Source organism: Rana temporaria, chromosome 2 (assembly GCF_905171775.1).
Source record: "Rana temporaria chromosome 2, aRanTem1.1, whole genome shotgun sequence".
Classification (NCBI taxonomy): domain Eukaryota; kingdom Metazoa; phylum Chordata; class Amphibia; order Anura; family Ranidae; genus Rana; species Rana temporaria.
Window position 1 is genome coordinate 290,553,395 of NC_053490.1, and position 14,686 is coordinate 290,568,080.

At 44.9% G+C, this 14,686-nt stretch overlaps 1 pseudogene; it reads right to left on the reverse strand.

Annotated features, from left to right (window-relative positions):
• Positions 1-10,004: 10,004 nt before the first annotated feature.
• On the reverse strand, positions 10,005-10,307 carry LOC120928607 (annotated as a pseudogene).
• Positions 10,308-14,686: the final 4,379 nt, after the last annotated feature.

Genomic DNA, 14,686 nt, shown 5'->3' on the forward strand with positions numbered 1-14,686 from the left:
AGTCTGATGGAGCATAAACACGGTCGGGATTCCCAACCAAAAGCTTTCATCTGACTTTTTTTCAACAGAAAAACCGATCGTGTGTACTGGGCATCAGAGAGCATACAATATAAATAAACATAACTTCCCAGTCACTTGACTTCTTTATTTACTGCTGTGTGCTTCATACTGTATAAAGTCCCAATTCTCACTCTCTTTCTTATAAATAATTGAATAAAAAACAACTATCTTGTTGCATGAATTATCCACATTTCTAACCAGCTCAGTAGTGTACTTGCTCAGCCGCCATCTGGGCACACCTCCCCAGGGATTGGCTTGACTCTCCTGAACATTCAGGCTAGATATTTGAATTCTCCCTCCCTAAGCTCTAGAAACTTCTTCTGGGAGTAGGGGCAAGTAATCAAACTCTCATGCCTCGTACACACAACCGTTTTTCCCATTGCCATGATTGCTTCTGGCCGAGAAAAAAGGCCGTGTGTATGCCCCATCACAGTTTTCATGACGATAAAACTGCGGTAAAACCGGTCGTGTGTGTGTATGCTTTCCCGAGGGAAAAAAAAAAGCGCACATTCTCAGAATCAAGTATGAGACGGGAGCGCTCGTTCTGGTAAAACTAGCGTTCGGAATGGAGATAGCACATTTGTCACGCTGTAGCGGACTGAAAAGCATGAAGACTGAAGAGCGCGAATCGTCTCTCACCAAACTTTTACTAAGACGAGGATCAGCAAAAGCAGCCCAAATGGTAGCGCTGTTTGAATAGAACTTCCCCTTTATAGTCCCATTGTACGTGTTGTACGTCACCACGCTTTGGACGGGCGGTATTTGGCCTGAACTTGTGTATGCGATGCAGGCTTGAGAGGAATCCTGTCGGGAAAAACTTTTTTTTCATGCCGAGAAAAAGGTTGTGTGTAAGAGGCATCAGTCTGTGAAGCTCTGAGCAGACAAACCCAAACAATCACTGCTCTGCAGATTGCAGAAGAAGCTAAAGACTACATTTGCCTAGCAACCTAGCTAGGAGAGTGCTAAAAATATATCAAATATTATTTATGCTTACATTTTGGCCAAAATGTATGCCACTATTTTTTTTTATAAAAAATACAAACAAGCAAAAAATAAATGAATGTAAGGCCTCGTACACACGACCGAACATGTCTGCTGAAACTGGTCCGCGGACATGTTCGGTCGTCTGTACGGCCGACCGGACCGGATTCCTGGCCTAGCAGACAGGTTTCCAGAGGACAAATGTTTCTTAGCATGCTAAGAAACATGTCCGCTGGAAGCCTGTCCGTCGGACATGTCCGATGGTTAGTACAACTCATCGGACATGTCCGCTGGCCCGAGAAGCCGCGCATGGCGTCGAAGTGATTTGACGCATGCATGGAAGCATTGAACTTCCGGGTTCGCGCACGTCGCTGCGTCATCGTCGCCGCCACATCACCGCGTCGTCGCCGCATATTCTTCCCTCGGGGAACTTGGTCTGATGGTGTGTACACACATCAGACCAAATGATCCCAGCAGACATGTCCGATGAAAACGGTCCGTTGACCGTTTTCATTGGACATGTCTGCTCGTCTGTACGAGGCCTAAGTGTTAATTTTGTAGTCTGTGTGAAAAGGCCGGGATTCAAGTACAGCGGCGTATCTTTGTGCCGCGTAGCGCATCTCATATGCGCTACGCCGACGTAACATTGAAAGGCAAGTTGAGTATTCACAAAGCACTTTCTCCCATATGGCAGTGAGCAAAGACAGAGAGTAAGGTGCACAGCTGATGAATATGTGGCTGCACCAGAAGGGAATAAGTAGTATGATTTTCCCTAAAGCCCTTTCCCTAAAAGGTAGCAAATGTGGTAGCATGCCAGGGTAACACTGTTCCCTTACATGCTCAGTCTTTAGGAGGCGCTGGGGAGTGTACTGGGTAGAGTATAACAGACAACAGTACTATTCCTGGTGTTACTGTTAACCACTTACCCACTGGGCACTTAAAACACCTTTCCTAACCAGACCAATTTTCAGCTTTCAGTGCTCTCACATGTTGAATGAAAATTACTCAGTAATGCAACACTATACCCATATGAAATTTTTGTCCTTTTTTTCCTTTTTTTGGCCAACATATATACGGCTACATATCTTTGGTAAAAATAATCCAAATAAGTGTATATTATTTGTTTTTTGTGAAGGTTATAGAGTCTACAAGCTATAGTGCCAATCACTGAAAAGAGAAACTAACAAGCTAGGACAGTACAAATACCCCCAAATGACCCCTTTTTGGAAAGTAGACATTCCAAGGTATTTAGTATGAGGCATGGTTTTTTGAAGTTGTATTTTTTTCCCCACAATTTGCCAAATTAAGATTCTTTTTCTTTTTCTTTTTCCCCCCACAAAATTGTCATGTTAACAGGTTATTTCCCACACACATCATATGCATACTTGCAATTACACCCCAAAATACATGCTGCTACTCCTCCTGAGTATGGTGAGTATGGTGATACCACATGTGTGGCCATATACAGAGGCCCAACATGCAGGGAGTACCATCAGGTGTTCTAGGGACATAAATTACACATTTAATTTCTTGACTACCTTTTATAGTTTTGAAGGCCCTGGAGCACCAGGACAATAGAATAGAAACGCCCAAAAAAATTACCCAATTCTTTTGAACACTTTCGTTTTTTCCACAAGTTTTTGGAAAATGTGGAAAGAAAATGAAAACACATTTTTTTTACACAAAGTTGTCCATGTATAAGATATTTTTAACACATAGCATGTACATAGCTAAAATTACACCCCAAAATACATTCTGCCGCTCCTCCAAAGTATGGCGATACTACATGTGTGAGAGTTTTCCACAGCCTTGCCACATAAAGAGGCCCAACATGCAGGGAGCACTACCAGGTGTTATAAAGGCATACATTTCAAATCAAATTTGACTACATATTACACTTTTGTGAGACACTGATGGGCACTGTAGTGACACTGTGTCAAAAACTACGGTGAACGAGAGTGAACCACAACTGCGGTTAGGGAAAGGATTCAATGCACTTCTCTATGTAATGCGATTTTCAGTACTGAACCCCAGGCGTCACTCTAATCAGAGAATAAGAGTTAGGGGGTTCACTACATCATATCTCTCACATATAGAAATGCATGGAGCTACTAAGGGGGAAGGTATTACAACATACCTTTATCCCTTAGCCTTAAAAAGATATAGCGAACATGTTCAGTATATTAGGCCGGCAGGCCGTATAGTTTTAACAACAAATGTCAAGCACATAACATATGAGAATACTGTATGCAGATAGCAAATACTTGAGAGAAGCAACTGAAGATTAATTGATTCAAGAGTGTATGTCCCTTTAAGATATGCCACAACTGTTATAGGCAACCATGATAACTATCCCAAACACAGTGGTAGTATAAACTTGAAACAGGTTAAAATACAGTACTTAGTTAATACAATATGTCAGCCCTCAAAAATTCACTCTTTTGCTCGCATTTTGCGAGTATAATTTTTTTCCAGGGCGAGTGAGGATCGGGAGTGAACCGGGCTGACAGTTTTCTGGCTGAAGCGATCAGCCAGGAAACTGTCAGGAGGCAGGGCTGGACTGCCCTGGCGCCGCTTTGAGCTGAGGCTGCAGTAGGACACCTTCATTGCAGCACAATACAGTGTCCTGCAATGAAAGTGACAGTCTGGGAACATGGGTGGACCAAGCGGTCATAGCGCTGGCTCTGCATCCACCTCTTCCACCTACTACTGATCACTGGTTGCTATAGCGGCTTGGCGTCTGGCAACCAGTGATGTCACTGCCCACGTTGAAAGCGGAGGAGGATTTCACTTCTTCCTCTTCCTCCTCCGCGCTAGTGCTGCTGGGGAGTCATGCTGTTTCTCTCACCTCTGCTCCAGTGACTGGCTTGCTGCTTGGCTGTGGGGTGTTTCTGTTCCCACAGCTGCGAGGCATCTCTCCCTCTCACTTCCTCCCCCCTCCTGCCCACCTCACACTAACACAGGACTGAAGTCCCCCCCCCTTCTCCTTGGCTCGGATGTCAGGAGGGAAGGAGAGGGAGGAGAATGGACACACAGGAGGATGGGACATGCTGATCTGAGGTCAGTATACAAAATATTAATGCTTGGCACTTGCAGGAGAAGGAGATCCAGAGACAGGGGTCAAAAAGTTGTCAAAAAATAATACTTTCAGTGATTTGGGGGGATAAGAGCATGCTGTATGTGTTTAGGAGGGGAGAGAAATTGTTTTTTTATTCAATCCCCCCTTGCAGCAATTTCTCTCCCCTCCCAAAGTGTGCCCCCCCCAACACATACAACATGCTCTTATCCCCACAATCATTGTCAGTATTCTTCTTTGACAACTTGCCCTCTTTCCCATCTTCAAAGACAAGCTGTCTGCTATTGAGGGGAAAATTGTACCATCTGGAAACTTTGCTAGAGATTCAGGGAAATTGCTCTGGGTGTCAGTGCCCTGTCAGGCAAGTTAGTGAAGCCAAGTGCCTGACCTTTTTTCAGCAATAGGCTCCAAGACTCAGGACTGGTTCACAGCACAAATCACATAGGAACGCGCTCTGCGTTCCTTTGCGATTCACATGCCTTCCAGGTTCTGTGCGATTTCAGCCCTTTCATTTGAATGGGATGAAACCATGTCGGTCTGCACCAAGAGCTGTGCATGCGCTACCTGCCCCAAAAGTCAGCAAAAAATATGTCAAAAATCATCTTTTTGTGGGGGTGGGGCACAGTAATGAGCAAGTGATAGGGCACAGTAATGCTACATTGATGGGGCACAGTAATGCTGCAAGCAATGGGGAACAGTAATGAGCAAGTGATGGGGCACAGTAATGAGCAAGTGATGGGGCACAGTAATGAGCAAGTGATGGGGCACAGTAATGAGCAAGTGATAGGGCACAGTAATGCTACGTTGATGGGGCACAGTAATGCTGCAAGCAATGGGGCACTGTAAGGCTGCAAGTGATGGGGCACTGTAAGGCTGCAAGTGATGGGGCACTGTAAGGCTGCAAGTGATGGGGCACTGTAATGTTGCAAGTGATTGTGATGGGGCACAGTGATGCTGCAAGTGATGGGGCACAGTAAGGCTGCAAGTGATGGGGCACAGTAAGGCTGCAAGTGATGGGGCACAGTAATGCTGCAAGTGATGGAGCACTGTAATGCTGCATTGATGGGGCACAGTAAGGCTGCATTGATGGGGCACAGTAAGGCTGCATTTACGGGCACACTGAGGCTGCGTTCACAGGCACACTGAGGCTGCACAGATGGGAACTGATATGCTTTATGTTACTTTTGTTAATATTTATTTTTGGAACGTAATTCTGTTTAAAATATTTAACAGTGTAATTTGATGAGATAATTTACAAGGTCGTGTTTAGGGGCGGACTTAGGGGTGTGGCAGGGGAGGGGTTGGTTGGGGCAACTGGTGGCGAGTAACTCTTATGGCCTGGCTAGTGGCTCAGGACTTGAAATTTTGAGCCCTGCAATATGTGAACAAGGTAATTTTAGAGCAATAAATGTAACGTGATAATGGTACTTATCTGTTTACAGAGATGAGAGTTCTTCAACATTAGCTAAGTATTGTAGCAGCAATGGGAATCTGTAGTGGATGGTCTCCTTGTGGTGAATATCTTAGGGTGTGCCAGAGGAATGGCAAAATGCAAGGCAGCGTGGATTCAGGTAGAGGAAACTTAGTAGAGTTAGATGTAACTTTATCGTGGCATGGATCTGGGATGCAATGGTTTTCAGCTTAGGAACAATAGTACCAGTAATTTTGTGTAGTGTGGTCCGGCTACGGCCGACAATAATAGAACAGCCTGTAATACACAGGCTGTGCTGTTTATAGGAGTCAGGCATGTGTGCTGAATGGAGCGTTAATTACACTCGGCACTTCCGCGTCCCACGCTGGAACGCAAGTGGCGCCGGGCGATGACGTCAGTGCATGGTGGCCGTATGCGTTCCAGCATGGAATGCAATATGGCAATGAGAGCGCTGATTACACTCTGATGGGCACTGTAGTGGCATGGATGTGGCACGGATGAGAACTGATGTGGCATAGATGTGGAATGGATGACTACTGATGATCCATGAATGTGGCACAGATGAGCATTGATGTGGCATGGATGTGGCAGGGATGAGAACTGATATGACACAGGTGAGCACTGATGTGGTATGGATGTGGCATGGATGAGAACTGATGTGGCATGAATGAGCACTGATGTGGCATGGATGTGGCACAGATGAGCACTGATGTGGCATGGATGAGCACTGATGTGGCATGGATGTGGCAAGGATGAGCACTGATGTGGCATGGATGAGCACTGATTTGGCATGGATGTTGCACAGATGATCATTGATGTGGCATGTATGAGCACTGATGTGGCATGTTTGGGCATTCCCACAACATATGGGAAGATTTTCAGATGAGATTGGTGTTGCCTGCAGCATCAGTTTAAGAGTGACTTTAGGTGGACTGGTGCTTCAATGGGTGTGATTTATTTTAATTGCTATATTTATGATGAGTGTAGTTTGTTGCAGACATGGGCGTCCGCTGAAATATTTTCAGGGGAGGGCGCTTCGGCAGCGGCGATACACAGTCGCATTTAACCCTTTCTTCAAACGCTAGCGGGGGTTAAAAGCGACCCGCTAGCAGCCGAATAGCGCAGCTAAAATTATTGTAAATCACCGCTTTTTAGCAGCGCCTTACCGATAACGCAGCCAGCTGGCAGTGTGAAATGGCTCTTGAGATAATTCAGCTTCACGCCATGCCCATATAAATATAGCCTAGAGAATGTACAGACCCCCCTTAGGCACAAACCTCTCCATTCAGCACAGATGGACCCCCCCCCCCCATTCTGCACAGACCCCTCCATTCAGCACAGATGGACCCCCTCCTTCAGCACAGATCCCTCCATTCAGCACTGACCACCCCCCCTTTAGCACATGTGGACGCCCATTCAGCACAAACCCCCCTTCAGCACAGACGGACCCCCCCTCCCCCATCCCATTTGTAACGGAATGACCCGGGACACCCAGAGACTTTGTGAGGATGGGGGATACTCCTGTGTCAGCGTCACTGATAACTCTTGGGTCTGAGTCCACCCTGTGCCCTTTGGGCATGGGGTGGCAAGTGAATCATAATTCATGTATTACATGAGATGGGACATCACTGATAGTTCGTATTGCAGGATTTTGAGATACTGCAAGATGTTGGCCCAACCAGTCAATAGTGACTCTATGATTAGCCCTGACTAGTGACATGCTAATTGAGTCAGGGCCTGGAAGACATTTCATTGTCCTGGTGTAAAGGTGTTGTAACGGACAGGTGTTAATCCAGGTCTGCTCCCAGAACTCTAATTATGTATGCTAAATACTGTTTATGTGTGGAATGTACTTGTCGGAGACAGAACGTCTGCCTAGGGAACTCATTGTGTGATGGTGTTTTGTTTGTTATACTGTTAATGAAGGAATGTTTAGTAATTCGCTCAAAGAATGTTATTGAAGCCCCCCAAGGTGTGATGTGTGGGTGGGGACAGTTTAATTGTTTCTGTAACCTGTGTACTGTATATAAGCTGAGAAGAAACCATTAAAATTGTCTTCATTTAAAACAAGTACAGAGCTGCGTGTCTCGTCTTGATTCTGGGGAAATGGGAGGCCTGTTGGTTTGTATGTGTGTCAGATGAGCTGTCGTAGTTGATGGAAGGTCGTAAACGGTGGTGACCGTTACACCATTCAGTACCTAAGGTCAACCATCAACGCGGCACAGCACAACACTGGAGAGGGAGGCGGCTACACTCTGCTCGCTGTGCCTGTGTGACATCCAGCCCGGGACCGCTTAGACAATCCACGGCCGCGAGAGAATGGGATGGTTGGTCAGGTGCAGTGGTGTCACCCTGCACCAGACCACCCCCGTCTCCCCTTGCAACACCACGGCCAACAGCTCGCCTCTCTCTCTCCCTGTTCTAACCTGCCTGTCACCGTGGCACTGTCACTGCTTCAGTTGCGGAGGGGTGTCTTCAGTCTTCAACACCTTCTCGATTTTCCAGGGGGGGTCAATTTCCCTCCCTTGCCCTATGGAGCGGATGACCATGGTTGCAGAACCTGCAAAGGAACATTGAAAGTTGAAAGTTTTCACCCATTACACAGTACATGTATACAGAATAGAGAGCAGTTGTTATAAGCATTCTAATGCAATTTTTAAAGTGAGGAATGTTTTTTAATTAATCTTTGAACTCATAACCTACCCTCCAATATTTCACAGATAAAAAGGACACCTTGTCAAACACAACACTGCTCAGCACCCTCCTCCACCTCTCATCCATGTTTATTGGTGTGGGGAAGACATTGGCATGACTACATTGCTCTGAATATTGGCTGTTAATTAAATGAGTATAGTCAATCAGAGTTTTAGCCTAATTAGTATATAAACTGCCCATATTTGCCACTTTCCTTTTACCTACAAAGTATAATTAATGAGGGTGTTAGTCTTACTATATGTGCCATGCCAAAGTAGAGACAGTGGTAATGATGTTCTTAGTTTTTCACAGTAGAAGTTGAAGTGCATAAAGCACTTGGTCCTGTTGTTATTGGTGGCCATGTTGAAGATTAAAAGCACAAATTTATTTATGTTAGTGCTTGCTATAGCTTTATCCCAGTCTGTACTCCAGCTCATGTACAGTATGTTCCTGTGGCATCAGTTACAGCCAGCACTAAGCATCTCCCCCTTTCTAAGCTGAAATTCCTTATACTATTATGAATGAACAATCAGTGCCGCAGAACTGTGTGATAGAGCTGCCAGGTGCTAGTAAACATATAGGATACCAGCAACTCTATCAAACAGCCCAGCCAGTGCTGCCTGGTCATTTACAAAAGTAAAAGATAATCCAGTGCTGTGGGGTTTTTGTGATCTATCTGTAGCTGCTTGTAAATAGAGTTGGGCCAAACACCCCCCGATTCGCGCCAGAACTCTCGAACATTGCAAAAGTTCGGACCCGAACCACAAACCCTATTAAAGTCTATGGGACCCTAACTTAAAGTGGAAGTAAAACCATCTGTCGTTTTCAGCCAAGTAAGCTGCCATCTTGGTCTCTGTTTAATCTTCAACTTCTATGATGCAGCATATGTGATCAGTTAAGACACCAGCCATTGGATGTTTTGACAGTTTGGTTGAGAGCACAATCAATGGGAGTGTCACATTTCCGACATGTGCTGAAAATGTAACTGTTGTATGGATGGGTTTATTAATGCTTTAAAAAATCAATAGTGCCCATTTTTTAAGGCTTATATGCAAGTCATTGGCCAAAAAAGAGCATGGGGGCCCGGGTACTGCCCTAAGGAATATGTATCAATGCAATTGTTTTTTTAGTAGTTATTTTAATGATGCTTAAAATAAAACAATAAAAAATAAAAATTCCTTTAAATATAGTGCCTGGGGGTCCTTTTAGTCTGCCTGTAAAGTGAAGCATCTGTACCATGTATAGAACCTGCTGCAGAAAAATATATATGACATATGTAAAGAAAAAAAATGACATTTAAATAGATTTCCCCTGCAAGCTATCTTTATTTTGTAAACAACGGCTTGGAGAACCGGTCTGTATGATAAGTTCACAATATAGTACACTCAGAACAAGATTAGATATTTTTTAGATACATTCTGGTGTCTCTTTGGCAGACTTTGGATAGAAATAACACATGTTTGCACCACAATGAGCAAGTCTTATGTGCAGAAAGCAAATTATAGTACACTTAGGCCAAGATTAACAATTTTTTGTTAGATAACATCTGCTGTCTTTTTCTGCAAACTTTGGATAAAAGCAACAGGTGTGGGAAAACAGGGCTTTGGGCGTTGGTGGTGCCTTCACACTGTAACCCTATAGAGGTATTTTTGAAAAAAAATCTGTTTATTTTTCTTAACAAAACATACAAAAACAACATCCAACAATAACCTCAAAAGAGAAGTTTCAAAATAAATTTACAAAACTCATTTGGAAATGTTTTTATTCTCTCATCTCGCAATCTTCTTCCTCCTCTTCTACTCCTTGTATGTACAATACATTATTGCACCTTATTAGAACTTCTCTAAGATGTCCAGACAATGCCCTCTTCTGTATTGGCGAGTTGCATGTTCATGTAGCCATTCACAGAAACAAGGTATCCCTTGTATTCCATACTCCACTTCAGTTTCACCATTACTGGCTTACCAGTAAGGCCATTAAGGAATGGTTTCTGGTTTAGTGTGAAACTCATTCTGCCGCTGAAGCCACCGCTGATATACAGACCAGTGAAAGGGCAAAAAAACATACCACCGGAGAGAGCAGGCAATGGCTAGAGGTACTCTTGAAGAAAGCAAGAATTGGCCTTTCTGTAAAAAAAATATTATATGCACCTGTCAAACAGGTGCAGAATAATTGGGCTTTGGGTGTTGTTGGTGCCTTCACACCATAACCCTATAGAGGTACTGTACTCTTGATGAAAGCAAGAATTGACCTTACTGTCAAAAAGTTTTAATTATATGCTCCTGTGGAAAAACAGTTCCTTGGGTGTTGTGCCCATGAAACCTATATCAAAAAGTTACTTCAAAATAAACACCCACAAAGCTAGGCGGCCTAGATTGTCTTGCAGAGATTTCAGATCCCAAAATCATTTAATCAGTGACATCGGCATCAGGGACTTCATAGCTGCTGTTAATCCAGGACTGATTAATTTTTACAAATGTCAGCCGGTCAACAGAGTCTGTGGACAGGAATGCCAGTGGTCTATTCTCATGACTCAGTAACCCAGTGGATCGTCTACTGAAAAGCTCTTCATGTCTGTTTTTCCCCTAGATAATCTTCTACCATTTGATGCAGGTGTTGCAGATGGGATGTGGAAACTGACAGCCCTGGGCGCCAGGGACTACATTTTTTTATATGCATCACTTATGCCCCGTACACACGATCAGGCTTTTGCCTGGCCAAACTCACATCAGAATTCTGACGGAATTCCACCGGAGTAAAAGAGAACAGGTTCTCTATCTAAACTTCAACGGAATTCCTAGGAAAAAAATCCGATGGGGCATACACACGGTCAGAATTTCCGATGGAAAAAGTCCGTCTGACTTTTTCTATCGGAAATTCTGATCGTGTGTAGGCAGCCCCCTTCTCCACTGCTCCTCCTTTGACCAACAGAAGCCTCATAACTACCTTTTCCATGAGACTGTAACCTACCAGAGTCTGAAAAAGTGTTACATAAAAATCTTCTTTAAGGTGTCTATAAGATATTTCCTCCTATGCTCCATCTGGGAGGGCAGGATGAGTTCTGAGACTTTCCCCTTGTAACAGTGGTTAAGGAGGTTTGCCAATCAACAATGATCTTTCTCCTTGATGCCACAAATTATCTGATCCTTTCGCAGGCTTTGAAGAATAAGGGAGCCCATGCACCGCAATTTTGACCTCGGGTCACTGAGGATTACACCATCTTTTTTTTTTTTTTTCACAATAAATTTTTATTAAGGGTTTTTCATTGCATTACATTCAGATTGTTTCCGTCAAGCGGAGCAGCGTTATGAACAAAGAAACAAGATAATACAAGAGCAAATGTGGCGGTCAAACAATGCCATGTCATTTCAACAGGTTATAACAGTATACTATTATCGACAGTAGTTCTCAGGTGCCAAAAGAGGAACAAGCCAGGGTGTCAGTGATGTGTATTTCAGAGATGGACAGTCTCGAGCTCCGGACACCCCTATTAGGGTTCAAGACTGTGTCCCGAGCCCGAGGCGGCCCCTCACAAGCTCCCAAGGTGGTCCAGAATCTCAGGGTAGGGCTAGTGGGGTCAGATAGTTCCTATCTTACCAGGATGACCACAGACGCCATTGTTTAGCGGCATCATCTTTGTGTTTATCCCTGAATGCCAGTGTTCTCTCATAAGTGCAGTGTAGTTGTGTCGTCTGTATGACCTCCCCTACAGTGGGAGGTATGGGGTTTTTCCATTTCTGCCTAGCAGACAGTAATATGTGTAAGACAATGTGTCTAGAGCCGACTAGGAAACGATTTGACCTTTCCTTTTGCAAAGAGATTGTTAACAAATAGTATGCCTCTTTCACGCCAATGCTTATAAGAAATCATGTCTATGTTGTGTTGCAGAGTCTCAATCTGGACTTTTAAGGTAGTGTTGTCGGGGTACCCGTGACAGGCATGAACAAATTTGTTCCATGTCCGGACAGTGGCTGACATAGTGGGGGAGACGAAGGAGGGGAGTTTAGTACCGGAAGTGGTAGAGAGCAACCATGGGGCCAGTGTAGTGTTGGGGATGAGGGCAGATTCCATCTGTCCCCACAGGGTTCGCGGTACAGATGAAAACCAGTCTCTGAATTGAGTGAGAACCGAGGCCATATAGTAGTGTTGGAGGTCTACATACCCGGTGCCTCCTGCCTTGCGATGTTTGATAAGGGTGGAGTGGGCGCATCTAGCCCTTTTGCCCTGCCAAATGTAGGAGGACAAAATAGACTGGAGGGACCTAAAGTACTGGGCAGGTATAATAATCGAAAGGGTCCTGAAGAGGTAGAGGAGTTGGGGTAAATGAAACATTTTGAAGGCCGCTAATAGGCCCGTCCATGAAAGTTCCTGAGACGCTAGCTTGTGTAGATCATCCTGAAGTTTACTACGAAACGGGACATAGTTGTGGTGAAATAAATGGCTAGTAGATTTTGTCAGTTGGATGCCTAGGTAAGTAATGCTATGATCCGCCAATGTGTACGGATAAAGTTGTTGCAATAGGAGGCAAGTAGGGGTGTTAACTCCTAAGTTCAGGACGTGGCATTTAGATTCATTGACTTTGTAGTAGGATACTTTACTAAAACAAGCTAGCGTCTCCTGAACTGCGGGGAGTGAAGTGGATGGGTCAGACAGCATAAGTACAAGGTCATCAGCAAATAGGCTGATTTTTTGCTCACGGCCTCCTACTGAGATACCAGATATGAGTGGAGTTGCACGTATGGTTTGGGCCAACGTTTCCATTAATAAATTAAAGATCAGAGGGGAAAGGGGGCACCCCTGTCTGGTCCCATTCGTGATAGTGAAGGGGGATGACAGAGAGTCAGCGGAGTACACTCGGGCCGAGGGATTAGAGTACAGGGCCATGATTGCCCTATGGATCTGTCCCGCGAATCCGAACTTAGTGAGTACCGAAGACAGGAACCCCCAGTGTACCCTGTCAAACGCTTTTTCAGCGTCTAGAGACAGGAGTACAGAGGGGGGTCCCAGTGGCCTCGGCCTGGTGGATGATATTAACCATTTGCCTTGTGGCGTCAGAAGCCTGACGGCCTTTCGTAAAGCCCGATTGATCCATATGGATAAGTGAGGGGAGGATATCAGTCAGTCTATTAGCTATCAGTTTGGCATATAATTTAGCGTCGACATTGAGGAGAGAAATGGGGTGAAAGATTTGGGGCGAGGTCGGGTCTTTGCCTGGCTTAGGGAGAGTCACTACGATCACGGCCAGCATGTCCGGGGGGAAGGATGAAGATGTGGCAGCCGAATTAAAGACTTCACAAAGGGCGGGACTCAGGACGTGGTGGAACTTCTTATAATATTCCCCGGTGAATCCGTCAGGCCCTGGTGACTTAGCGTTAGGTAGTTTGGCAATCGTGCGTTCTAATTCGGTAGTCGTGAAAGGGGCATTAAGGGATGCTAGTTGATCATCAGAAAGTGAAGGAAGACTAACTCGATCCAGGAAGGTCGTTATGTCTTGTAGAGAAGGTTGAGTGGTATTCCTGTCAAACTGTATGTTATAGAGATCAGCATAGTACTTGCTGAAGGCATTCGATATGTCGTGCGGCTTCATCAGTTTCTCTTTGGTGTGAGGGTGGTAAAGGAAGGGAATTTTTGCTTTGGGTCTGCGACCCCGTATCTTTAGAGCCAGCATATTGCCCGCTTTGTTCCCTGTGGCGTAGGATGTGGCCTTGACCTTCGTACATGCCTTTTCGCCCTAGCCCCCATTTGAATAAATATGCCTCTAATTACAGCTTTATGGGCAGCCCACACCACCACCGGATCCAATACTGATTGAGAGTTTATGGAGAAGTAGTCCTCCAGGCTCTGTTGTATACGGCTAGCCGTTGTTGGATCTCTGATTAAGGAGTTGTTGGCTCTCCAGAGGTATGAGTTTGGTTGGGGGGACCTGGTATCGACAGTGATACTGACAGGGGCATGATCTGACCAGGTGGTGGGGTGGATCACCGAGGCTGAGACTCTCTGAAGTAGCGACCTATCTGACGAAAATAGATCTATCCGTGAGTAGGTGTTGTGACACGGGGAGAGGAAGGTATAATCGCGTTCGCTCGCATAACAACACCTCCACACATCAAACAGTTCATTAGATGAGATAAAAGATTTCAAAGGGGACACATGCCTCTTGGAGCATGCGGTGGAATCCAGATCCTGGTCTGGAACAAGGTTAAAATCCCCGCACAGCAAAAGATGTCCTTTCTGGGAACATTTAACCTTTTTCATTACAGATCTGTGAAACGACACTTGTCTCTTGTTAGGTGTATACAAGGAAACCAACGTATACTGTACATTGTTAATCAAGCATAGTAAAATAATGTAACGGCCCTCCGGGTCGGTTATGCTGTCCTGTAAATGGAATGAAACCGTGTTTCGGACAGCTATCAACACACCTCTCTGCTTCTTCGTGTAGC